Source organism: Bombus affinis, chromosome 3 (assembly GCF_024516045.1).
Source record: "Bombus affinis isolate iyBomAffi1 chromosome 3, iyBomAffi1.2, whole genome shotgun sequence".
In the NCBI taxonomy this organism is placed as follows: Eukaryota; Metazoa; Arthropoda; class Insecta; order Hymenoptera; family Apidae; genus Bombus; species Bombus affinis.
Window position 1 is genome coordinate 1,224,852 of NC_066346.1, and position 27,494 is coordinate 1,252,345.

Genomic DNA, 27,494 nt, shown 5'->3' on the forward strand with positions numbered 1-27,494 from the left:
GTACATTCGCTGCGATCAACACGTTACGTAGTAAATACAATTATTCCACTGTTTCCACCGCACACGTACATTTGTTTAAAAAAATCGTATACGACGATCGATAGCTGTTTCGAGCAATATAAGCCCAATTAGCGTCAAAGCCCATTGAACCAGCGAATATCGAGACGTATCGATACTACAGATAGTAGCGTCTATGTGCATTTTCATGCTATATAACATCGCGATAACGATCGTTCTCGCGACAGTGTCGATGAAATTTCAAGATATTTATTTACTACATACACGACAGACACGACACGCTCGCAAGAGGTTTCAAATATTTTCATGAGCCAATTACGTAAATGCTTAGTTACGGTGTGGCTACGTATTGGGAATAATTTGTGGCGGAGCGTATTAAACAAGCCACTTGCTCGCTGTTCTCCGGTTGTCGCAACGCGGTGCGGTGCGGTGCGGTGCGGTGCGGTGCGGAGCGTCGCGTCGCGTAGCATCGCAGAGACAAGGAGGCGCGCGAGCGAGACGTGCAGCGCACGTGGACAACGTTGGATCGCGTTCGTCATCGTGGATGCGTGGTAAGCCTTTCGACGTTATGCGTGTGCGTACACGCTATTCGAGGCGGTGCGTTATCGCTACCAGTGACGTCGCGTGCGTCCTCTTCGTATCTGCGTTTCCTGCGTCTTGCGAGTGGGCGCCCCTCCGGCAATTTCTGCGTACAAACAAAGCCCGCTAGCCCTCTGTAAAATGCGTCTCCGTGCTTAATCGCCGGCCAACGACGCATCGAGGAAATTTGTATGGCCTTCGTTCTTGTCGAATTCGTTAACGTTTCTCGTCGCGCAGCCTTCTCCCGCTTTCTACGTGGGTTTCCTGCGTGCTGTCTTTCGCTTCTACTTGTTCGCCATTCCTTCGTCAACATACGCCATCCTACGAGTCTTCCTCGATGTATCGTACGAAGTATCTGAACTAAAATTGAACCAAATTTCGTTTGTCTAACGAGTAACAGGAACGGGTAAAATCTTAATGATTTTGATATTTTATCGAACAAAAGTTTGTTTATGTCGCGCACGATCGCTCGTACGGATGTTTCTGGAGAATAACTTTTTTCATAAAATCGAACGAAACGACGCGAGTCTTTTTGAGAAGCTAGAAATTACAATAAGAAATCTTGTAATTTCCAAATGTGTGTACGTTTTCGGATTTATCTAAAATTTCAGATCAATCGTGGCAGCTGTGCCTCGTTACGGCGTTGATGAGATCATTCGAAAATGTTTCGTATAATACGTAAAAATGATCGTCGGTAAAACAGAAATACGCACCGGCCGAAAACGCGTCGTTGGCGTAGAATGAAAAAGTCGGATTGGACGGTAGGGAACACGGATGGTGCGTAGAGCGAGCAGGGCTTAATAGCGGAGGGCCGAGCATTCACGAGAGGAATTAGTTAGCGGTTGCTTTGGAAGCGCGGACGCCCCGTGGTGCCAACAAAAGAGTTACAGACCTTTCGCACCTCGACACGGGGGATTACATGCCATAAAATAAATCCTCCTGCACTCTCCGACGTCTTTGCTCTTATGACCTCAGATTATAATGTTTTGCCCGCGCGTGCTTCAACGTCCACGGAGAATCTTCTTTTCTACGGCAGTTTCGCGTCTGCCAGAAATCGTAAGCAAAAACTCGCGTTGAAACCAATTTCTCTTTGGCCGTATTCTCGAATAGCGTAATTGTTCGACGCGACGATCAAACGTTTGAAAAAAAAGTTGGTTACGTCTCGCGTTTCGTAACTCGAACGAAGCATCAAATACACAAATACGTGTTTCATGTTCGGACCTGAAAGAAGATGCGAAAGAAACACGAGTTTAATGAATAACGCAATCGCGTAACACGTTCTTTTGTGAAAGAACGTCGCGCGTCCTTCTTTAAATAGAAAATATCTACTATTGTCAAACAAACCTGTTCAAATACAAAGTACCATCGTCAAACGATGGTACGTCGTACGTGCGTTTGATCTTCGTGTCTTTTGCGATACATTTGTTGAGGTCAAAAGGAACGTAATTTTTTAGTTTTCGATCGATGCTTCGAGATCGAGATGTGGAAAACGCGAATGTGCAAAGCCGACATTTACCATCGGATTTGTAATTCGAAATTTCATTATCGATATATTCTGTTAAATTATGTGCTTACGTCCTTGAAGAATCTCCATCCCGCTGTGGCAATTTCTTTCGTAGCCTAATTCGTCCAAAGACACGCTCTGACATACGGAGACAAGATTCGAAAGTGTGAAAGATTAGGTAGTTAAGATCGCGAAGAACCAGATCCGAGACTCGAGAAACATCCGTCATAAATATTTTTTCGTCGCTGTAAATGAAAAGATGTACGATTTAAAATTATTTCCAGTCGCCAGATATTAAGCAGCGCGTATTCGTTTTTTGGATATTTCGCGTGGTACCTATTTACGTGTATTATCCTACGAATATAAACTTACTAGTTACTTATGGTTACGCCAAAATTTCGATGTTGCCAACCGATACGATAAATATTTTTATTCGTTATTTCCCGATTAATGGTTACTACCGGAAAACGGACAAACAACAAACGACGCTACCATATTTTACGTTGAACGCTACAATTGTTTGCTGTTACTTAGATATTACGAAAGATACATACGATGAAAAGATTTAATTTATTTCGATGAATAAAAAATAAAGCTTTCGACTTTAAAATTCCTCCGCGTTACCGGAAACCATGGTCCACTACGATTAACGGATTAGATTTGAAACGCTATGCTTGTGCGATCATTATGCTGATCATCAAAGCGAAGGGGCGCGCAAAGAAACGATCCTGACATTCGACGAATTGCGATCTGTAGCTGTGGTCGATGATACGACAGCATCGAAGTTTTATCAAAGAGAGAAAAAATAATCAGGTTGACCGGAGTAAAAAAATCTTGCTGCTCGTTTGCTGTAAAAGGGACGAGTATGGTTGGTGGTAACGCGTACGGAATTCAGAGGGGGTCGTGACTTTTGTCGTTTTTAATTGATTAATCGCTCGCGCTATTACGTGATTATCGTAGCTCCTCGAGAAGTCTCCAAGAGGACGGAGAGGGAACGAGCGGAGAGTTTTTCGGCAGACAGAACCGACTGTCTTCCTGTCGCGTGGCCCCCACGTTATCTCGCTTACTCGTCTCCCTTCGCTGGAATTAACCTCTACATTGGGATTAAAAAGCGGATATATTAATTTGTCCCGTTCTTTCTTCTTCTCCTTCGTCGTTTTCTTCTTCCTCGTAAAACGCGATACGCTAGATGAACCAGGAATGTACGCAAAAAGCCGCTTCTTACGGAAAAAACGATAAGTCTGTTTTCTGCGTCGATGGACCAATCCTCCTTTGCGCAGTTGGACAAATCTTTCTAAACGTATTCGACGTAATCGAATTTACCAAAATAAGTATATTTTTTAAATAAACGTTATATGCATTGAAATTAGCGTGGATGATCTTTCTCTTTTTTTTTTTTTTTTTTTTTTTAAGAAACACAAACAGACGTTTGACGCGCGTGTTTAGAGGATTAGTGTATAACGCAAGTACGTGTAGATATACCGCGCACATGTGCCGAAGGCACACATACAGGCGCATGCATGCGTGCACACGCGCTCCAGGCGTACACTAAACACATACACACACGCGTACGATGAAAGATACAAGGTCTGACCCTGCGATCTCGTCGTATTTTACGTTATACGACCCTTTTCGTTCAAAATACCATAAAACGACGAGGAGAGATGGTGCATTAACTTTGGAAAGTTTTTGCGGCTGATTCGAATGACCGAAAAGGTTTGTCGCACTTTACAGAGACTTTCCACTCTGTAAAATTGTCGAGCAAGGGAATCGATTTTACTTTCCTGTCCTTAGTGCAACGAACGGTATCCCTGGAAGAAAGTTGACACAGCGAAGCGAGATAAAAAAGAAGAAGCGGGTCATTTTCACGAAGAACGATAAACGCGGATCGACGATTATCCTAGAAAAATTTCGCGATCGTTTGATTTTGCTGGCAAAGGCATTTAAAAAAGAGCGAAATCAAGTTGTACGTGATCGTTTATACGTGTAATTGATCGTTGCTTATTGCGTATTTTCGTCGCTTTTATTTAGTCGGTGTATCGTCTAAGACGATGAACGTCGAAATACGAAACAACGTATCGACGAAACACGTGGAAAGAGATAAAGACGTTGAATTTCAATGGAACGAGCTTTATTATATCGCGTGTTTTCTAATACTTCGTCATTGAAAATCACAACAGACTTTGAAATGACGAAAAATTTAGAAATCAATCTCCGTCGGTGTTCGCCGGCTGAATGACAATTTTTCTCGGTCATCGAGCTATACTTCGGTCCAAAATGAATTTGCATACGAATGTGTCGTTCGAATAAAGACAAGAAAGTCGAACGTCGTCTGTAACTAATCGTTCTACTTGCCTTTCGCTATTCGGTTTGCTGAACTCTTTCTTTCGCGTTCCTCTCTTCTAAGTAGACTTCTTATTGTATTTTTGTTTCCATTTGGCCGGACAAATGAAATCGTTCTGTGGAGTAACATTCTTCGTGCTATTTCAAAGAGTGTACGGTATTTAAGATGTTGGCGACGAATTTTAATCGTCATCGAATCTGTCGGCTTCTTCGTTCGTAACCCGCCTCTGTCTTCGCAGCTTTCCCAATTCCTTTTTCCTTCTTTTTGTTTTTCTTTTTTCATCGAAAATCGATCGCAGTTCCCACGTATCAACCTCGTTCCGATCGATAAATTTATCACACAGCTGTAGACAATGAACCTTAAGCGAATTCTGTTATTTATCACGTACACGCTTATGAATAGATTCTAATTTCTGCGCATGAATAAACATCATATGCTTTAGCAATTCATAAACATTTTTATGTGTTTATGTAACATGAAAGAAATTGAAACGTTTATGACTTGGCAATAGACACGTATTGTGGAAGAATATACCATATGTAAAGACAGTAATACCGTGTTTAATGATCATGAAATTTACATTCAAGCGAGGTATGTTGTCAGATTTGCATAAAATATTTCTATTTAAAAAATTGAAGAGACGTTAAAAAGATATATATGCAATGGTAATTTGAATAATAAAGACTACTCTGTGATATTTGAAATTACATATACACAAGTATATTAGAATCGTTTAACGAAAGACTCTTGCGAGTAATATCGTTTGTTTAGGTTCTTATATTCTGTTTGTTATGTTTGTCAGCATATGAAATGTTTTTTTAAATAGAATTTTATTTTCCTATATATATATATACATATATATCATACTTTTAATTTTACATCTCGGTATATATTTAATTGAAATAATTTCCTCCATCCCTCGAACGATTAATCTCTCTCGGAAGAGACTCTAGATTTATAAAATTGATCGATTTTAAAATCAAAGAGCTTTTTAAACGTTGTTTCCTCCTTTCCTGAAGAAACATTCAAGAGTTTGTTATATCATCGAACTTATTATATAAATAGGCACACTCGTGCTCGATAAAAGAAGACGTGTGCTTGAAAACACGAGTAATACTTCGATGGTCAATGGTCAATAACGTATTAATCATCAGGCAGTTAACTGCGGAATTTACTTGTAGAAATCTCTCGTAAGATGAGGAGACGAAATCAAGCGATGGTAAGGGTTTCGTTACAATTTGTAAACACGGTTAACTGGCTAGTAGATGGTAATGACACGTCGAGTTCAAACTCCGAAGAAAAAATAATTTGTATGTGTGTGTGTGTGTGCGCGCGGATACAGCAACTTTTACCCGAATAAATTTTACATAATTGACGCGATTCTTCTTATCGTAAATGTCGTCAAACCTGCTATTGCCTGAATAATAGCCTAACAAGAAAGAGTTTATTTTCGAATACGAAGCAGGAAAACGTTAACGACGCGAGATTTACTCTGAAATCTTATTAAATTCGATTCGTGGAGGATTAATAGAAACGAAACGAAGGATGTTTGGGAACAGCTTGAGAATCATGAATGGAGGTTGGTTCTCATTACGGCAGTGGATCAACGAGGTCAGATCTCGTACCATTTGACTTTTCTGTCGCGAGGTCGGGTCGGTTCGGGCCAAGAAAGTCGTTTCTCGTGTCACTAATAATCCCCGAACTCCTTCATCTAAATTGATCGAATAACTAATACAACCCCGGTCGCTATTACATTATAATCTGCTACTGATTCTCGTTAATCTTCGCGCGATCGAATTAATCCCAGGCAACGGAATCGTTAAATCGTAGATTTCGATCGGCATTAAAATAAGACGAAGAGCGAAGATTTTTGCCGGAATAATTCGTGTAATCAACGCCACCATATATTTTTACAACGGCTCGCCTAATTATTCGAACGCTCGTAAAAATCTTTCATGGGTCTGTCATATTACGCGAAACATTGTGAAATTCTGAATGACTCGAATAAGTTGTATTGAAAACACGAGCTTCGTTACAAGATCAAATATTAGCCTAATACAGATACCGACAGACCGCTAAGACAGACAGACAGCGTTAATTCCTAAACTACCAAATGCTTCTTTATGGTTTCGTCAGTTTGTTTTACTATACGGTTATTACACTGCTTTGTTACAGTGATTCCAACAAAGTATGTCTGTAAACGACAAAAGATAATAGATTTTTGCACGATAAAAGAATTAATCGTTTCTTGTAACGCCTAATAATTTGCAACACCTCGTCAATAGCTTTTCGTAAGAATTACTATCTTTCTAATAACTCTGGTGTTGACGAGATATCACGTACATTGTCATAAAATAAGTTTCAATAAGCTACGTCTACGATTCGATTTAATAAAATAGTACACGATGATTACGCCATTGGACTCTGTATTTGTGGCTGCCCGGATTTCGATCGTGTCTCGTAGCACAGTCGCAGGTCTGGCCTTAAAAAGTGACGAGAAATGTCGGAAACGCCGGGACAAGGCGTAACGTACTATTAAAAACACGATCGAAGCCTGAGAATACGTCGGTATAACGTGGTCGAACTTATACCTGCGTCGCGTTGCTGTACATAGAAGTAAAAGCTAGAGGAAGAGCGATGAATTGAAACGTGCATAACGTTTGTAAGATTCGAATTCGAACAAATTCCTGCTTAGGCTTCTGTACCAAATTGACCGGTGTAATGCCTATTCCGTGGTTTTTCAAACGTTTAAATCCGAGCCATTCTTAAGGACGAGTTAGCTTTTCCGGAATTAGCCTGATCGATTTGAATCGTATTCGATCGCTGACAGTCTTAAACAGCTGGACTGTGAAAAATTGCGAAAACGCGGAGCAAAAACAGCTCGAAGAGAACAGAGTTCTCGATTCTTCGGATAATACCGGGTAGTTTGGGGGCATTGGATGGAAGGTAGAGCAGACGCGGGGAGAAACATCGAGGAGAGAATTTCGAGACGAACGATTTGCTGGAAGTGAAAGGAACCCTTGGCCTCGGGGGCCACTTGTTGCATAGCGGTGGATTCCTGCTGATCGAACTCCGCGGGACGTGGCTTGCACTAACGATTCCGAATGCTCTCGAAAACCGACTCCCTAACCTTTACCAGGGTACTGCCTAATCGTCGCTTTATTCCTACCTTTATTCCCTGCCTAATCGATTCCGCGGCCGCTCCAATAGCCCATGCCGAAATGTCTATTTCCGTCCGCGTTTTCTTCGAACCGAAGAGCCAACGGAATCATGCGAATCGCTCTACGCTCGAATTCTCAATAGATGCGCCTCGACGGGCATTCGTTGGCTTTTCCCTCCCAAATAGCGTAATCAACCACTCCAACGATGACAAGCGTAGCTTCGAAAACGAACATCTCTGACGTTAATCGACCGAGTAATCGACGTATGTTGGTGTATTTCTTTTCTTCTTTTTATTTGGTAGACTTTTTACGATCGATTCTCGTTGAGAATTATAAGTAAATTATTTTGGCGTGGTACTGTAACTTGGATCGTAAGAGTTTATAGTATGTTCGATTCTAGTTGAATCTAATGCTTCGATTCGTCGAGTAATTGGGTAACTAATGGGTAATATGTTAGTGTACGTAGTCACATATATATATATATTTGCGGTTATGCGTGGAGTATTTATTTGTAGCGCATCTACGATAAAATATACAGTGACGGATAGAAGAATTCGTACGATGATCATCGGAAATAGAAGGTAAATATTTTCTGCGTTACTCGATATATCCAAATACAGTGGCTACGAAAGGTATTGCTGTATCGTTGTATTTACCGTAGCATTTGTACGAGTATTCGTTATATATATACGTAAATATCCAAGGAAGAGGAGGAGAGAAAGGAGAGACCTGGGTACGGTACATGATAGGAAATGACAAATGGGAGTAGAATAGGAATAGCGTATCTGGCAGATTAGCGAGAGAGTTGCGCGTGTATAGTAGAAAACTCGAGCGATTGGCGAGAGAATCGAGTGGCGATAAAAAGCAAAGAAAAATTGCGACCACGTAAGCAGGTTAGCCATCTATTTGTAGGCTGGTAGGTGAATGCTAGGCTCTACGTTTCAGGTCCGAGATTTAGGTTTATCGTTTGCTGGTATTTCTATGGGACTGCGAAGATTTCATACTGTGAGAATGAAACGTAGAAACTACGAAATTTTCCCTTTCGAAGAAAGGTTTTTCTCTTTGATGAAAGGTAGAAAAACAGGAGTGTGCTTTAAACGGTATAAATTGGCGCGAGGGAAACGAACATCGTAGGATCAAAGGAGCGATGTTCGGCGACGTTTATTAGCTTGATTTAATTCAATTTAGCTACTAATAATGAGTGCGGCATTTAATTGGTCCAGTGAAGATGTCACACGGTATTTTTCTAGTTCGCTGTCACATAATGCTCGATTACAGTGTCATTGATATCTATTACTTAATGTACATGTCAATCTATTCTTTAAGAAACATTTATCTCTTGCGCCGTTACTTCGCGTCGACGATAATCCAGATTATTTTCTAAGGCTATTTGTAATACCGATTTTACGTCTGTAGGTCGCTAATTCAAACTGTTCTCGATAAGCACGAAACGAAAGTTCGCGTGAATTTATACGATCATCGTTGATATTTATATTTATACGAACATCGTCGATTCGGAATAAATCACTACGATACGTCGTTGAAAGAGACACATTCTCGTAGCAACAATTTTAATACGATATTTTTCCACGACCTCCATTTTTACAAATGATCGTTCATTGGCGCTTCGGCGAAATGCTTTCTTAAGTGTCTCGCGAAGAATTTACAAAGCTGGACCATTAAACGTTCACGGTCGACCGAGTTTTCGAGATTGCGGTAACGACTGTGAGAAAATCACTGTTAACTGTTTTTCGACAATAAGGCGATCGTGAACGGATGATTGGGTATCAATGATCGGAGAATCGATCGGTGAAAACGTATCCGTGTCGTGACTCTGAAACGCTCTCTCGTAAACCAAAGTGCCTCTCGATGACTAGGCGATTAGAAATATTTTTTACGGCGATTTGCATTACGCGTTTCGTACCAGCAGCGTAGCACCTTTCCAATCGACGCGTCGATGGAGATCGCCCTTTAATTTCCAACATCTGTCCGTGGGAGAACAAGTTGGGAAAAACGTGACTCTATATTTTTTTCGAATAAAGATATAGCATACAGGCTTGTTACGAAATAACGTCAAAATATTTCTAAGCGAACGAAGGGGAACAAAGGCGGTACGAAGAAAGAAGCGAAACTTTGGTTTTCTCGGGTGTTTTGAAACGCTAAATATCGCGTCCTAATTGAGGAGCGGAAAAACGAATTTCGCAAAATTAATTGTACGTGAGATCGTTGTTCAGCGATAAGACGTGTAACACAAGTATTATACAGTACGTACGTGTCCCGTCTAAAGCGAAACGTTTTAAAAGAATGTTCTCGATATGTATTGGTAAGATCGTACATATACGTACGTACATAGAAGAAAAGGTTACACGTTACGTCGTAGGATAGTAGAGTGAAATAAAGGTAAAAGGAAAGCGGTTGACATGTTAGCGCAGAGACATTGTTACAAATAAACAAAACCATCCGGGAGAAGAAGAAAAGGAAGATCGCTGCGCTACGTAGGTTGTGAACGTTCTTAAATAAAGTGATCATCATGCATCGGCGACTCATAAAAGACGACAGTTAGCGGTAAATGGAGGAACTCGGAGAACATAGCGCGAGCCGAGGAGAGCTGTACGTCAAAGAGAAATAGACACGAAGAGTACGATGCGAGGCGAGGCGAGACGAGGCGAGGCAAGGCGAGGCACGTTTCGGACCGAATAAAATTACAATAACCGGGATGTATAGAGTTATTCGTTACCCGGCGAACTTAGCTCGGGACTCGGGACTCGGGATAGCCGCTTTGACGACACACGCCGTGCCGCGCGGTGATCCATCTTAACTGCCAACCCTTGCTTCGGACCGTGCGTCGCCGTGGGATTGCAGCCGATGACTGAGATGCCACCGTCCGTTAGAGCTGTCCTCCTCGATCATCCTTCGATCGCGTTGATTTTGCTCGACCAGCGAGTTCCCACTTGCTTCGACACTGTCCTTTTCTTCCATCCACTGCCACCCTCCCAAATCCCGATCCCTCGTTCTATTTCAGTTACTTACGTCTGCGCTTACGTACACTAAGTACACGTATGCAGCTCACGAAAGTAATTCTCAATCTATCTGTTCATTTTCTCGATTATGTCGACAAAATTTCTAACGGATTCGAGATTCTACGCAGAAGATGCTATAAGATAATCGTTGGGAGCATCACGGTCGATTTTTCGCTAATTAATAGCAAGCTACAATTCGTAGCAACGTCGTCTTCCGCGCTCATCGTACGTTTAACTCTACCTTTCGTCCTGTGTACTAATTTTTCCCTAAACGTAGGTACGCTCGTAATAAATAATCACGCAACTTTTAATATCTATACTCGTGTCTCATCGAGGTGCGAATTAAATCTCGAAAAGTTTCGTACAACTCGCGTAACAGGTACGTCGATGAAAGAATTGTGCGATAAGCGTTGGAATACTTTCGCGATCCACTGTACGTACGTACGTATTGCTATACCTCGTTCTCGTGTACGAACCTTCGCTACTTCGTGATCCTTTTCGTTCCAACTGACGATTATTCAAATCCGACTGTCTGTAATTTGCTTTTTTCTTCGCCGACGTAGTGTATATGTATGGTAAATCTTTCGGAATATTTAATCTTTGTATTTCTTTGTGACCGGACTAGGCCGAATAAACGTTACACTTTTGCGTCGTTTCGTAGAGAAAGACGTTGCTTTTCGACAAAACACGCGCGAACATTTCGCAGGAAAGTTGCACCGTATGGAGGAAAAAGGATCGTGGCAACGTTTACGATGGCTTTGCAAAGGCCGGCGAACATTACGATTAAATTTTACATTTACAGATCTATACGCACGTTTCGTACGCGTTATTTCTTGCAGCTGACATGCAAAGGTTTTCAAAACAGTAACCAGTTGTGTCTTTCGCACGAGCTATTCCCGACATACGTATTAACTTTCAAAGTTGACATGCCGCTGGCATTAGCATTACGCGATGTACATCACGGCAACAGATAGATTCATTACTTGAAAAGCTATACACGACCTCGCGCAGTTGTCAGCTGTGCACTTACTCGCATCTACTTACTATGTAAAACGTGTATATAAAACTGTGTATTTTTTTTATTCCTACGTACCGTACGTACGCGTTTCTCACGAGGATTATTTATGAAGAAAAATACTTATTAAATTACACATTGCGCTTGCTATTAGAAAATATTGCGAAACGAAAGAGTTGGCGGTATTTGGAAATAACGACTTAGGAGACGTACCGATGGGTAAAAATACGAGATAAACGTTAGAAAAACGCATAAAGAGTTTTAATAGCGTATATTTCTGTCAAATCGTAGATAACAAACAAAATACTATTTTCTCACCTCCTTTCAGAACCGGTTTTATCATTAAACAGAATTATTATTTACGCTTCGATACATGAAAGATGACAAATAATATAATTTATATCACGTACTATACCTAAATACCGTCGATGATGGTAAAATTTTCAACCGGACGAGGATAGTTCGGAGCATAGAACAATACGGAAGATATTACGACTTTAGATAGAAAATTTCCAGTAGATTTTGGCTGCGACGTTGATTCTCTAAATAAATCAACGCGGTATTTAGTGATTCGAATTTTCACGTACTAAATAAACTATTTGTTAAGAGTAGATGTAATATCGAGTTACGTATAAAATATTATTAGGCACCAAAATATAACGATTCGATAGGATAGAATTTCGCAACAGGTGTGCAAAAATGTCAACCGATCAGGACGATCGGTAACAAGTACGAACCGGGGAGGGGAGTTGCGTAAGCCACACGGTGTTTTTAACGACACTGCCACCAGATGTGTCTAGATAATTGCTGCCTCCCTATCACCACGATTGTATGCCAGTAGGAATTATGCGATCGGACAGCAACACTTTGCACTCTGCTAATTTTATTCGAAAAATACGTCATATGGATTACAGAAGATACGACACGTAGATAAGTGGCGGATTTCTTTGCCGCTTCCACGATAAAGATATCGCGAGTTGTTACATTTTTCGAACAAATAACGAACAAACAATCGCGATATAATAATACGAAGTCATATCGGACGATAAACATTTAATGTATAAATATAAAGAATATATAAATAGTTTTAACGCGATAGGAATTTTAATCCTGTAAAGATCAAAATTTCTTACAACCTGCAAAAAAGAAGAAAGAACGAGAAAGGCTCGGCCAGACGTCAGCCTTCGACTGCTCGTGGATCAAGGTCGGTGAAAAATCATGGTTCGTGCGGGGCAGAGAGATTCTCAAAGCGTACAATGTAACCATAACGTTATTATTCCAAGTGGTCGAATATGGAAGCGCGTATTTTTGTACGTTAAAAATCGGTAGCTAAACAACGGTGGCAGGAGAAGCTGCTTCCGGTTCGACGAAGAAAGAAGCTTGTTATAATAGCATCTCATGGCGAAAAGAGGAAAATCCGCTTGTGCAGCGGCGAACGTTGTGTTGCGATTATTCCAAGTCCGAGGATGAAAAACCCCTTTTTCGAGGTAATTACGACAAATATTTGGCCAGCCGGCCGACAACCCTTCTCCGAATGGGCAGTCACGCGAGCTAAGAGGTTGGCAGAAGAGGAGAATCAAAAAGAGTCGCAGAGAGATCGGCGCGCGAGAAAGAGAGACGAACGAACGAGGGTGAACGAGCTGAGAAGGAAATCCGATAATGCAAATATGCCCGTAGCACAATATCAGCTTGAAAATCTAATCGGTTCTAATGATTGTGGACGGTTCATTGTAGCGACTAAATTCCATAAATATTTTTACCTATATTTTCGGAAACACTACTTGAATCGTGAAAGAGTTTCCAGAGATTTGAAAAGCGGCTACACCAATGCCTGCCACTTAATAGCCTTGCCCGATGGAACATTTTCCTCCCATTCACGGCTTGACAGCGAAAGAATATCTTTTAAAGATGAACGCTGTGGACACGTAGGAAAGATTGAAAATAACGTTCGTTTCGTCGAAACTAATTGAAATAACAAGTTTCGGAAAGTAGAAATTCAACGGACATTCTATCTTTTAAAGCTATATTCAACCGACGCGACGTTTCGCTATAGGATTTGTCAAGTAACGATTATTTTATAATTCGATTGTTTTGATCATCGAATGGAAAAAATAAAACCACCTACGCGGTGAAATCAATTGCAAATATTTATTTGCTCGCCTACATGCTTTACGCGAATGTATTATTGTATTAATAAACATATTTATCGTTTACGTAATACCGATATTAAGCTTTACGATCAAATTGGATTTACTACCTAACGTCCGCGTACAGCGATAATATTTATTAATGTTACGCTCATTCCCTATCTACTTGGTATATCGTAAATTAGAAAGTCAAGCAAAATATAACGTAGATCAGCTGTTTCCTCCAGCGTTGCGAGCAAAACTTACACGCAAACTAATTTGTATATTTATTTATTTCTGGCTTTTAGTAATTAAGAATCTATTCAGAGATTGTCAAAATATCGTGTCATAACTCAGTCAACATAGGGTAGACAGGAATAGATACACAGTGACATTGTAGCAAGTTGGATATTTCAAAATATATCACCGACCCGGTCGTTGGTTATACGATGAAACATGGTAATTGAAATTGAAAAAATATATACACATTCGTACTTTAACAATTTACACTCACGTAACGCGTAAAGTTTACACGATTATTAACGCGCTGCTTTGATTCAATGACATTTACATTTATTAAAATATTAATTTGCTCTTTGATAAAAGAACAAATCATAATGGTAATTCGTTGATTTACATAAATATCTTCCGCGTCAGTAGGATGTTTTCTATCCGTTTGAATTCTTAACCTGGTCTAGTCGTTCGCTATATCGAGAAAGACCAAGATCCTGATGGAAAATAAGGTAGTTGGTAGAATTATAGAAGAGGAAAGTATAATCTTTACAAAGCTCGCAGTAAACAGGTTCGTCCGTTACTTTCCAAAATCTGCGATTATTTTCTCGTTTCGTTTCCCGGTGAGAGACGACCGAACAAACGAGGATGAGAAGCCTATCGCGTAATGATCCTAAGAGGAAAGATCTGTCAAAACGATGGGACCGCTTCGGAGATTCCTCGACGCGTCTGTTTAGTTTTTGTCATCGATATGCTTGATTCTTGATGGATCTCCCAGGTACTCGTCTTTCTCGCGTAGATCCTGAAAAGATAATGTTTTAAAGAAACAAAGGGGACCTCGTGTCTGAAACCGATACCCTAAAACCTAAGAATTTTCTATACTAGAAAAATCGGTTAAAAGTGAGAGCGTCGTCGATCGAAGAGCATTTTAGAATTCAAACATGTACAGGGTGCACGTGTATCGAGAGAAATTGATAAAACATTTGTACGCTGCACGGTTGCTGGATACATCTGTAACGACACCAGAGTTAAATTTAAAGTTTAAATAAATTACAGAATTGCGGATGCGATGCTTGTAGCGACTATACCTATAGATTATGTCAACGTATACGTATATTGCGCTAATGCTTCGCTACCTAAAAAGGAGAAACCTGCAAGCGTCATTTTCGTTCAGAGTTTCTCGGTTTGCCAAGCTCGGGTTTCCAAAAACTCGAGGAAGTAGACGACTTAACCGAACGTGTAACGCGAATGAAAAGGAAGCGCGGTTAGTTAGCAGGTTCCTGTGACTTGCGTGAAAGTGGAGCGCGGTGAGATATCTATTTTTGAATAGCGAGCTTTTAGTTTGTTTTCGTCGATAACACGAAACGTTCGTTCGTTGTCAAGAAAGATGCCTGAAAAAAAAAAAAACGCAGACTTGGAAGGATGAATTATAAATATTCGAGAGATGGCGCAAGTACCGAGTCGCTGAGACGTTAGGTGTATCTGTGGTAATGCCGGCTTTCGGCTCTGTGAAGCGAACGAAGAGGCATCGAGACCCTCAAAGGAGCCGCCTAGGGACCGAGTCGTATCATCGAACCAGGTCCAAGGGAGTCTCGACATCTCTTCTTCGATGCCTATTAGTAAGTCTCGTCACAACCAGCTAATGATCGCCTTTTACCTCTTTGACACACGCACTCTCACTCCCGCGCTCTCTTTTTCTCACATTTAGAAACCAGATCGATTTTCACTGTGCCGTCGGTCAATGTTAACCGCTAACATTTTACGCTTGTTTTTCAACGTTTCTTCCGCGTGTTATCGTCTTGCGTTAACCATTTAACCGCAGCCGATCGCAATCGCAATATAATCCATTAATGCGTTAAAAGTGCGAACACGCTGCTCGCTTATCTTCTTAAAATTACGACGAACGCGATATAGAAATGTTGGTAATAATCGGTGTTTGACGATTCGATCGGGAAATTCGATCGAATTTAACTGGTAAAAAATATTTTAGCGTTTCGGGCATTTTACTTTATCGTTTTACGTTATCGCCGGCAAGAACGTATGAAAATTTAGCTTCCAAAAATCTACGCCGAAAAGTCTCGACGCCGTATCGACGCTGCATGAAATTATTACAACGACTCGAATCGTTCGTCGAAGATTCGCGTTTCTGCTACGAAGAAATTCGCGATAAAAAGACGAAAGAGACATCAGCGAAATGTAAACAGAAACGAAGAAGAAGATAGAGAAAAGAAAGCATCGAGAGCAAAGATGTCGAGAATAGAGTAAGAGAAGAGAAGTCGAGATAGAAAGGAGGGAAGAGATAGCGTAGCAAGATGAAAAGGAAGAGGAGGAGGAGAAGGAGGAGGAGGAGGAGGAGGTAAAAGGCAGGATAAAAGAGAGAAGGGAAAGAAGAAGGAGACGAAGAACCCCCCGCAGCTGGTAAAGGGTTTACGGTCTGTCAGGCTCTCATACACGTCGCTCGTCCTTCCTTCCACGTGAGCGTTTCAGCTGGTATCGGGCATGCAATCACACGGAGGATTAAAATGGAGGCGGCGTAAAAGAACGTGCTAGAGGAAAAGGGAGAGCATTGCCTCCTATATGCTCGCGTTTAGCTTCTTCGCTGGATGAGGAGACCCGCTGACGGATTATCCTTTCACGGCAAGTCGTGGACACGGACATTCTTCACGGACAAAAACTTCAACTCGTTCCGCCGACGTGACAAAGAGGAGAAATTTGTTGTTTTCTGCGGTGACGGGTGTTTTAAACGACAACGCAGCCTGGAAAATCGTACCCCTTCACGATTCCTCGCATTCTTTCGCTTCTTAACGAGCTCGTTCGAACCGACGAAAATTCGTTCTTTTCGTCTCTCGCCTCTCGTTTTCATTCTCTCGACGTACAACCTCGATCGATCCTCGAGAGACGAATAAATAGTAAATTAGATAAAGGAAACGATCGTGCTGATAGCGCATCGTTCGGCGAAGGAGCGTTGCAATATCGTCGGTTTATCGGCGATTTTCTTCGTATCGTTGTTTATGTAGTATCGATGCAACAAAAAATTTCATGGTGCACGTACGAGAAAATTTGAACACCTTTTCCGCGGTAGTCGAGTCTTTAAATTTCGATTCGTTAAAATTCCATATGTTCTCGTCCTTTCAGATACAACGATATGTTTTTAAACGGCGAAGAATAAACGTTCTAACGCTTGGGATTACCGTGTCAAAGGATCGAGACGTATTTCTTTATGGCGGATCTTCCTAGCGCGAGCGCGTGACTCTTCTCCTTCGGCTCGAGAAGATACCGTCCCGATATCGAATCAATCTGCTCTACCAGCGTCAGCGACATCAGGCTAATGGAATTATCAGACGGGACAGACACCCGCATCATTCTTTGTGGCCGCTCGCACGTGGAGGTTGCCGATCACCGTGATGACCGGACCGAGTAAAAACGAGCCGAGTATAACGAAACGAAACGAAACCAAACGAAACGAGAAGAATCCTGAAAGAGGACGTTGCGTCACGTAGACTTTGAGCAGCATTATTCCTTCACGGGCCGTTACAATGCCTCCATTACACGCGTGATACTCGCTCACGCTCCAATAAAACTGTCAGACGAAACCTGTTCGAGATGCACAATGCTCGAGCTTAATGCATCGTCTCGTTGGTATGCGATACATGTTTCGCCTTACGTCTACTTTATAACGAGTCATTTAGATCGAAACAATTCCCTTTGCTAATTTCTAGAGGAAGCAAATTACCATGCGACGTTGTAACGACCATGCGACAGCGATTCCCCTTTTTCGAGTAATTTCTCACCTACGAGCCTCTTGTTTGCCAATTCGATTAACGCGAAATTGGTAAAATTACGATTAATAAGCATCGATGATGAACGCGGATCGAGCGCTTTGGCAGTGAGATTTACAAAATTTCTTTGACTAAAGTCAAAGCCACTTTGGCTCTGATAATAATACGATAATGTACGCGTTAGTGTACGTAATTTTTGTTAGCCACGGCGGATGGGAACAGCAAATATCGGAAAGAAGAAAAAGAAGATATAGGAAGCGTAGATTATATGCATAAAAGTGACCTAGAATCGCTAAAACGTTACCTAAATGGAAGTCCGTACAGCAACAGAAAGATTGACAGGTATACTCTTACTTACTTACGTACTTACATACAGTGTGTTATAAATAGTTAAAAGCTAAAGAGTCGAAGCAGAAAACAGAATAATGAAATTGTACCCAGCTACCTATATGAGTGTAGTATAATAAATTTATGGTACACATAAACGATATACACGTAACTGATATATCTACCTATAGATACTTTTTACGAATACAATGAAAAGTAGTCTTGCTGTTTGAAATTATAGAAGAATTAACCGTTGGTACAACGACACGTAGTTCGTATAGGACTCGTGATTCTTTTAAAAGCCGAAAGTCGTCGACTTAAACAGCAAAAGAATATGCTTCGTTGCTACATAGACGCGCATTGTAGAACGTGTCCAGAGTCGTGGACGAATTGGTGTATTTTACTCGGTGCCGCGAGTAAGTCATAGCTTAACTGTATATATAGATAAGTACAGTTATGATAAGTCATTCGGGCTATTGTGTCTCTGCCATTGGATCCCACAAACTCATGGTCCCTTGTCTCGGTGTATCGTATTCGGTTGTAGTGGTGGCGTCTGTTGATACGAATTGAATAAATATGTAGGTGTATCGGAAGTTCATAGAATTTCAACAAGACAACTCGCACGTTCGAACATCTGTAAAATAATTTCTATCGATTTTGTTACGTTCAGCGCGAAGTTTGATTGGGGCAATTTAAATAAACAATTTCGAAAAACTCGCGAGCCAGCGTCGAAGAAAAGGGAAATAAAAGCGACGAGAAGAATTAGAAAATGAACATATTTCCGAAATTATTTAATAAACGGAGATTTTATTCGACATTTTCCACTCATATTATTAGGTTGTCCGAGAAGTGTCTTTCTTTTACAGACACGTCTTTTACAACGATGCATCTTTATACAAACACGAAACCTAGTCTGTCGAACGTTGTGATCTTTATTTTGATAGAACAAAATGGATCATACGTAATTCGATAAAATAATATAAATATTGTGCACCATTAATTCCTTATAAAACGAAAGAAACTTTTCGGACCAATTTTAATTTTCAAACTCGACAAATTTTCTCGAGAACGAAGCTTCGTGCGAAGAAAGAAAGAAGCTTGTAAACTCTATATTTTCTTCTTAATTGTAGCACGTTAAAATAGTGAGGTGGTATATGTTGTCCGTGATAGTTGTTGTTGTTGCTAGTTATAGATGTCGTAACCTAAGGCGCTAATCACTGCTTTTTTTTTTATTTGTTTATTATTACCAGATTTTGTGTATTACATATTTGTATTTTCCATAATAAACGGTGAATTATGGTTGTGGGATGGTTCAGGCAAAAGTACCGATACGCGACGGTACGACATATGCAATATTACATTTTTTTATTTTTTTTTTAAGATTACTTTTGTAACTTAAATTTAAGCCGCTGTTGCGCTATGCTTATGTACGATATTTCCATTTCCGTCCTGAAAGCCTGATCGCAAAAACAGGACAGTTCGTTCTAATCACCGCGCTGCCGTCGTCCGACACTAGTTAGCGTCGAATGATGGTATTTGGCCTGTCGAGTACCGCCACAATGGTAACGCTTGGACGATTTGCAAATGGTTCGATGTTCGCAGGAAGTAACAGAGTGAGAGACTAATAACGAAGAAGCGAATAAAGTCACAAGCAGAGCAGCAGGTGGCCGACAGTTTCCGGCGAACCAACGAAGGATCTGAAATTACGAGTAACCATTGTGTGCCAGAACGAAAGCTGTCGTGGGATCTTTCGGGCGGTCTCTTTCATCTTTTCCAACCCCCTTTGGACACCTCGGACGCCCTCTAGCGCATATTATGAGACGCGACACCCCCGCTTCGTTGGCCATGTGATCGTTTCTTCTCGTACAATTGGAACGAAAAGTATGTTGACAAGATACCCACCGCTATGTTACCACCGGTGCGGTGTCGGTTCTTACAAAACCGTAAAATCCACTCTCACGATCGTCAAACATATCGGTCGTTTGCTCTCTTTCCACTCGTTTCACGAGACATAATCGCTCGCTTAATCGTTCACGGTAGTCGCGTAAACGTTTTCAATGCGAATAAAACGTATTAGGTCGTCGGAAAAGTTTCTTTCGTTTTATCAGGAAATAACAGTCGCACGACGCTTTTTGTTTTACATTATCTCGTCGAATTACGATCCATTTTGTTATGTTGTACATTTTGTTGCATTTCACAGACTTGGTTTCACGTTTGTACGAAGGTACATTGTTGCGAGAAACGCGTTTGCGAAAGAAAGATACTTTCCGGACAACCTAATAGAACGATAATCATAGAAAGAGACGATGGATTTCTATCATCCGAAAGTTCTCTCGTCCGAACAGTTACGTCTCTTCTTATCGATTCTCATGAAGATTACAATGTAACAAATACGCGTTAGTTCGACTTGCGTCGAACGTTGCGTCGATTTGCTAGATGTAGCAAAGTTGAGAAAGATCGCGGCATACGGACGACCGAAAGATGAAAATGGAACGGTGTTCTGAAAGCAGGACTTTGCTTCGATGAACATCTATGAGGCTAGGTGTCAAAGGTGCCGATCGTTCGCTCGCTACTCGCTCTTTTTAGACGTGGTTCGCGTGTTAACGCTTTGTATGGTCGGGATCGAATGCACCTTAAGAAACGCGCGTTACAAAAGCATCTTTGGTGTACAGGTGATGCACGTGCGTGCTAAACTTGATGTCAATATTATGCGAATATCTTTTTATACAAAATTCTTTACCGCGTCGAGAGAAACATTTTTTGTATTTCCATTTAAAGATTTAATTTTTAAGAAATTATCCGGGAAATAGACCGAACAAATTATTCGATTTCGGTTAATTATTTACCGGAGACACGCGATTATTAGTTGTGTAACCTTTAACATTCCGATTTTTAATTGCGAATATCGACCGGCAACTCCAACTTATTCTCATCATACCTCGACTTGCAAGTTTTTAAGCGTCAGATTTTAAACGCTACAATGGACGTGTAAATAATAATATTAAAGTCGTCCAAAACAATCTTCATTCATCTCAGAAGCAATAGAATTTTGATTACAATATTTATATCAATTATAATTGAGTAACGCGTGGAATTTTTTAAAACATTCATTGGCATGCAAACTACTCAGTACTATTTTTTATCTATAGTTTCAACGAGTGCGTTAATCTGCAACAAAATACTTTGCCACGATTGAAATATTTTTTCCTTTGAAAATAAGTGGAATATTCGTAAATCATTGATTGATATACAGATTACAGAACAAGAAAACAAAGGTTATCGATTCTTCTTTCCTCGTCGACCTTCCAATCTGCAAGACGAGCTGCTTTATTTGCTACAATTATTAAGAACTAAATCTTTCCACTCGAAGGTAATAAAAATGCTAAACGCAATCGAAATATTCAAGTAGAACGTTTCAGCCGAATATTAAGACAGCCGTTAGTACAGCTTCGCCGATTAATATTGCCACGAAATTAATAAAAGTGTTTTAAGATGTATAAATAAATCAGAGGAACAGAGCTGAAAAAGTGACAGGGGCTGGTGTACTTTCTCCGACAGAGACAGCTCGCTACTTTTGTATCCAGATACCATAGATCGTGTTCGTAGATGGTAGACAGCGGGTGGCATCGCCGAGTTCTAGTCTTCTTGTCGACATGTACGTTGCATGAGTTTATGAATTTATCGGGAGCAAAATCGGTTGCCAGGTGACTGATGATCATTTCGTTTGGAAACCGTTTCGTATCGAGCCTACTGCCGGAAACAGGCCAGAGGAGCCTCGTTTCTTCATCTTCATCTTGACAATTCGCTTCTACGACTCTCGTCTTTTTATTTCGACGGTTCTCCGTCTATCCTATACCTTTCCAGGTCGTTGCTTTCTCTTAAATCCCGATGGTTATCGATTGCTATTATTTAATTTCATATAATCGTATTCTATCGATTTAATGCGTATTTAGTGTCTTTTTGAGCAAATGAAACCTAATTAGTATCTTTCGAACGAGATTTACGATAACAAAAATATTTGCTAACCGATCGATCGATTAAAATCATTTAACGATGGATACTTGTAATTATCGCAAAATATATATTCTACGCCAACTTTTATGTTTCAGGAAATTTCCAAATCGTCTTTTAAAAATAATTATTTTATCGATTGAGCATAATTGCGCTTATTCTTAAACTTGAATTTTCTTTCATATTTAATTATTTCTTTTTTTTGAATAAATAACATTGACGTCTGATTTCTCTTAGCGGTGTTTTGATTCGAAGAATATGGAAAACTAAAGCGTACGTTGGTAACGCGATAATCGATACTCAAAAAGATGATCTCATCGTTTTCATTTTGGTGGACGATAAGTTTTGATTTGTTACGTTATCTAGGCAATTTGTAAGCGAAACCATCTGCCAAAACATTGATCCTATTGAATTAATTTTACCAACAGACATTGATTTATGACGAACAAGGGTGCACACAGCGATATACCCGAAGACTTGCTACCTGCTATGGTCAAAGAAGGAACTTTCGCTTCCAACGAGTATGCCCAAAATCTTATTTATCGTTAACCTACGTTCTATTTGTAAGCGATATTACTTCTTGTTTTACCCCGGCATTTCCATGTTTCCTAAATATCGAAAGAGTAGCGACTACTCGATCTACGTTTAACGAATAACTTGGATGTTTTTATTAAATATTTTTTCAACGATCATTTATTATAAACGAAAATTTTCTTTCCTCGCCAATCTTTAATGCCATATCCGGAATTCTTCTATTTCAATTTCATTGTCACGAGATTCGACGATATTGTTATAACGTTCAAATTATCGGACGTTAAAAAGCCGATGTAAAACGCCGTAGAATCGGAGATTCGTAATTTCTACGAAGGAAATGATTCCATAGATGCGATAGGAACATCGAAGTAAAAAAATGTTCAGGTAATAGTTCTCAAAGTTTTTAATTCGATAGTAGAGCAGCTGCCTGTTCGGTGAGGCATCTTCGGAATGTTTAGCTGTGAAGCCATCTAACTGCATAGTTATTGCATACTTCTGATCAGATTGAAATAGTAATCGAAATGCATATCTCTGTGTCATCTTCGTGACACGAACATCCATCATTTTTGAGCAACATTTCTAAGATCGCAGATTCTGAGCTGTTGCTGCAATTCCATTAGAAGCAACCGACGTTGTAAAATCTTTTTAGCTTTTGCGTTTGACGCAATTACGCAACTATAAATTACACAACTACGAATATAACGGTGACGTTTGAACGATAATTTGCTATGGACAATCAATAATTTCAAATTCGATACATGCACGGCATAAAAAAGTCTGGAAAATCTAGCAAACAATTAGAATTTAAATTAATATTTAACGCTCGTATAAGTATTAATAAATCGTAGAGCCGTATTTGTTACTGACATATTTATGTACGCGCGTTATTAACTACGTTTCTTGTACCGTTCCGATCTATTACAGACGAACTAACTAAAAAGAAATGCTATTATGATCGTTGTACGGTCAAGTATTCACGATAGAATATTCAAAGAGGAAGATGAGTAGTCACTTTGAGTAGCTTACGTATGTAGATGGACGAACACGATAACTCGCTTCTATCCGTACGACCAGCTCCTTCTCACGCTAAAGGCAGCCTGATCCCTTGTAAGATACGTTGCATTTTCATTTCAATTTGTCGGTAACACTGGTCATTCATCGATAGGAATTCACGCGAGAATTAGAAAAAGATTAGTGCCGCGCGTACGAAACGTGCCAGACGATATTCACCAAGGAACGCTGAGACGGTCACTGTTATATGGTCGATGTTTCAGGATTCTCAACATCGTCGTACAGGCTCGACGTACATTGCGAGTACAATCTCGAGGACCTTAAATATCGACGGAATAATACGAGTGGTTTTTAGAGTTTCTTTTTCTTTCTACACGGGCAATCGGGTATCTATAAACCGACGTTCTCGACTCCGTGCGAAAGAAAAGAAAGACGACGGACTTGGACGTCCGTCTCTTCTGGAATTAGTTTAAATGGATGTAAGTGAAGGAAGAAATAAAAAAGAAAAAGGAAAAGAAGAAAACGAGAAACAGGTGGTATCTCTTTTAACGCTGCGAGAAGGAAGTTCTTTAAGGATGAAATTCCTACGAAGTGCAGTTGAGTCGAAAAGCAAGAGCAAAAGAAAAAAGAGCGAGCAGAGGTATCCAGCGACGATCATCCGGCTGTAGGACGACGTCCTGGCTCTCATTGTTCTGGCGATGAAGCAAGGAACGCTTAGAGGGAACATTGTGCGCGTTAGAAGAGAGGTTCGCACGACGGTAACCTGATCGACTTATCAATAACCGCGTAATTATAGTACCAAAGAGTTGGTAGAGCTCAAAACAAGCCATAATAAAACGTAGGCATCTTTCCCACAAGTAACCTTATATCCCTGATGAAGGAGACCCGTGCCGCGCCCGACGTCTTTTCAGCTTTCAGCCTTCGCCCGAACCAACGAGTCTCTTCAAGAAGATGGAGGCTGCGAGGTTCTTTGCTTTTCACTATATCTTTCCTCCTCTCGCTCTTCTCCGTTCCTCCTTCGCCTTGCGACGCTCTTTCGCTCCGTCCTCGTTGCTCCGTCGTTTACGAGCCGACTCATTTGGCCGCGGTTTCTCTTCGAGCCAACGTAAACCAAAGTTTTATGCTAGCAGACTCTATTGAAACCTCGTGTCCCTGTTGCTGCACTGTTCGTTGTTTTGGCCCCGCGGGCTTTGTCAGCGAATTAATTTATTACGACCCAATTATCATCGTGTTACCTGCTCCCTCTAAAAGCCTAACCCTCGTTTCCTGCTTTTACAAGCGTTTCGACCATTACGAATTTACTTCTACTATATTACAGAGGATCGACGCGCGTCGTAATCGAACCCGCCTTTCGATGGCTCCTTTCGCTAAATCGCAACTTAGCAAAATCGATTTCACCGATTATAATTCGATTCTAAGTCAAAGGACGGCTCGTCATACGCGACAACAGGTACGTTCGATGCTCTGGATTTTGAACGCTCTCGGCTTATATTAAAGTTTGTCGACTTAATTTTGTCGAATGGAATGGCACAGTCGTCCCATAATCGTAGCTGTCACGGAACGTCATCTTAATACCATTAAACGGGAATCGATTTATAAATGGATAGGCTTACGAATTAGAATACCAGGTAGGCGATGAGTAAAAGTTGGAGCGAACGAAATCTTGGAAGGTGTACAGTTCGATGGTTCATCCGCGTAGAACTTGAGTGACAAGCCATGAGCCTTCGGGGTATGAGAAGACCCATCTTCGACTTTGCGGCACATCAAAGACGTTAATGCTCGCCTTTCTTTCTCTTCTTTTCCTTTTGTCTCTGTTCCTCCCGCGATCTTTCCTTCTCTCGCGTTAGTCTACCACGGTCTTCTAGCTCCATTTAATATCCCCACTAATATTCTTCGCCTCGCGTGCTCTCTTCCCTCGCTCTTTCCACCGATAAACTAACTTTAACAGTCCTCTAACCGGACGTGAGTACACAAGTACGTACGTACCTGCAAATCTTTAATTACGATAAAAATCTGTAATGCCAGTTCCGCGATTTCCGACAAAGTCTTGACACGATCTTTGAGAATACTTTTGCCGCAAGAATAAACGAGCATTTTCTTTTCGTAAAGAAAGTTCGTTTAAGCAAATTCGCGCAAGCCTCGATATTTATATTAGAATTTGACGCTAAAACTACCGATAGTTAACACGAAGCTATTTCTACCAAAACCAGTGAAAATGACTGGTCTTTAAAAAATACGTAATAATAGAATATCTTTATATTTATTGATTTATTGCTTTCTTACGGAACGAATTCCATGTTACGTAGTACACTTTTGGTACTATTAATCCATCCAGGACTATGATCCCTAAACGAGGATCGACGTATTTATAAAATTGTAGAACCAGTCATTTTCGCTGCTGTGGTATTTCTAGCGTCAGCATCTGGCGATCTAGCCAGCATCTAGCCAGCATCTGGCGGTAAAAATTTTGAAAACGTGTGCGAAATTGTACAAAACTAGGAAACTGGTTAATTGGGTTTCGATAAACAGATTACAGGACCCTTTTACACTTTGACAAGTACCAGTCATTTTCACTGGTATTGGTATAAGTAGCCTTGATACGAAATTATTTTCAGTTCTTTTGTTTTCAAAAACAAAATAAAATTCATTATATTATTCTTTTAGTTGTCGTTGCGAAAGTCATTGCATCATCGCGGAAAAAATATAACACGAAGTAGGAATTTGAAAATAAAATTGTAAAATCAATCAGTTTGACTGGTGTGGTAGTTTTAGTGTTAAAATAATGGTTGGTATTGCAATTTCGCTGTTTACGTGTTAAAAAAATGTTTCTCTTTCTGTTGATTATTAATTATCGCGATTGTAAACGTTGCTACAGTTTTACATTTTCATATCGGACGGTGTAGCAAACAGTATTATTACGTAACGTTATATCGGTAAACGTACGAGGACCGATAAAAACGTATTACATTATGTTACGTTACACGCTGTATACGTAACGCTAAAGAAAAGCTTCTGAATTATCGTTTATTGTCGTGGAAATATTAAAAGAAACGCACGGAAAGTTTCATCGTTAGCCAAGAAATTGCCAGGAATTATTCACAAATGTTCTTGAAAACGTTCCTTTTTTTTTTTTTTTACATATTATTCTCGTAATTTTTATTTTAAATTATATCTTCTGTATCGTATCATCGACACTTTCATGAAATATATATTTTGCTGTTATTAAACCGCGGATTTCTACGCATTTATGAGAATTTTAAAATTTGCAAAAATGCATAAAACGCGTGTAACATGGAAAAGCATAAAAAATATTCAAATTGTAGTACTTGTTACGATATTTAATGGGCGAAACAAATCGTCGCAGGTTCCTTGGTCGTGTTGATTGAAAAATATGAAATTGCATAAAAATTCGCGGTCTAGTCGTTGTACGTAATACGAAGACGATGGCAGAATACGCGCGCAAAACAATTACACGACGCGTACTTGATAATTCCAGGTGTAGGAAACTTGCGGATTGTTTTCTCGTGTTGTTTAAACTTTTTTAAGGATGTAAATAGTAATAAAACGGTTGCGAGAGGAAGGCGGAAAGGCAATCCGCTAAGAAAGCAAACGATTCGTCGAAACGATCGGCGATGGTTCGGCGTGGAGCAACGAAGAATCGTATTAAATTCCAAGAGAATCCCTGGGCCAATAAATCTGTTTGCAATTAGCAGGGATCTACACGCGAACGTCGCTCGCCTGCGTGGACTCGTATGGGCCGAGGATCGAGAATAAATGACGTCATAAGAAATGGGGTCCTTGATGACCTCCCGTCGCGAAGAACGGGCTTGAGAA

At 40.4% G+C, this 27,494-nt stretch overlaps 1 long non-coding RNA gene across 2 annotated transcripts; it reads left to right on the forward strand.

The window, feature by feature from the left end:
• On the forward strand, nt 1-27,494 carry LOC126914232 (uncharacterized). Of its 2 annotated transcripts, none has more exons than XR_007709612.1 (2): nt 1-5,664; nt 27,371-27,494. It is a non-coding gene; the product is annotated as an uncharacterized LOC126914232 (long non-coding RNA). The 2 variants fall into 2 exon arrangements; XR_007709613.1 differs by having other exon boundaries at nt 27,374-27,494.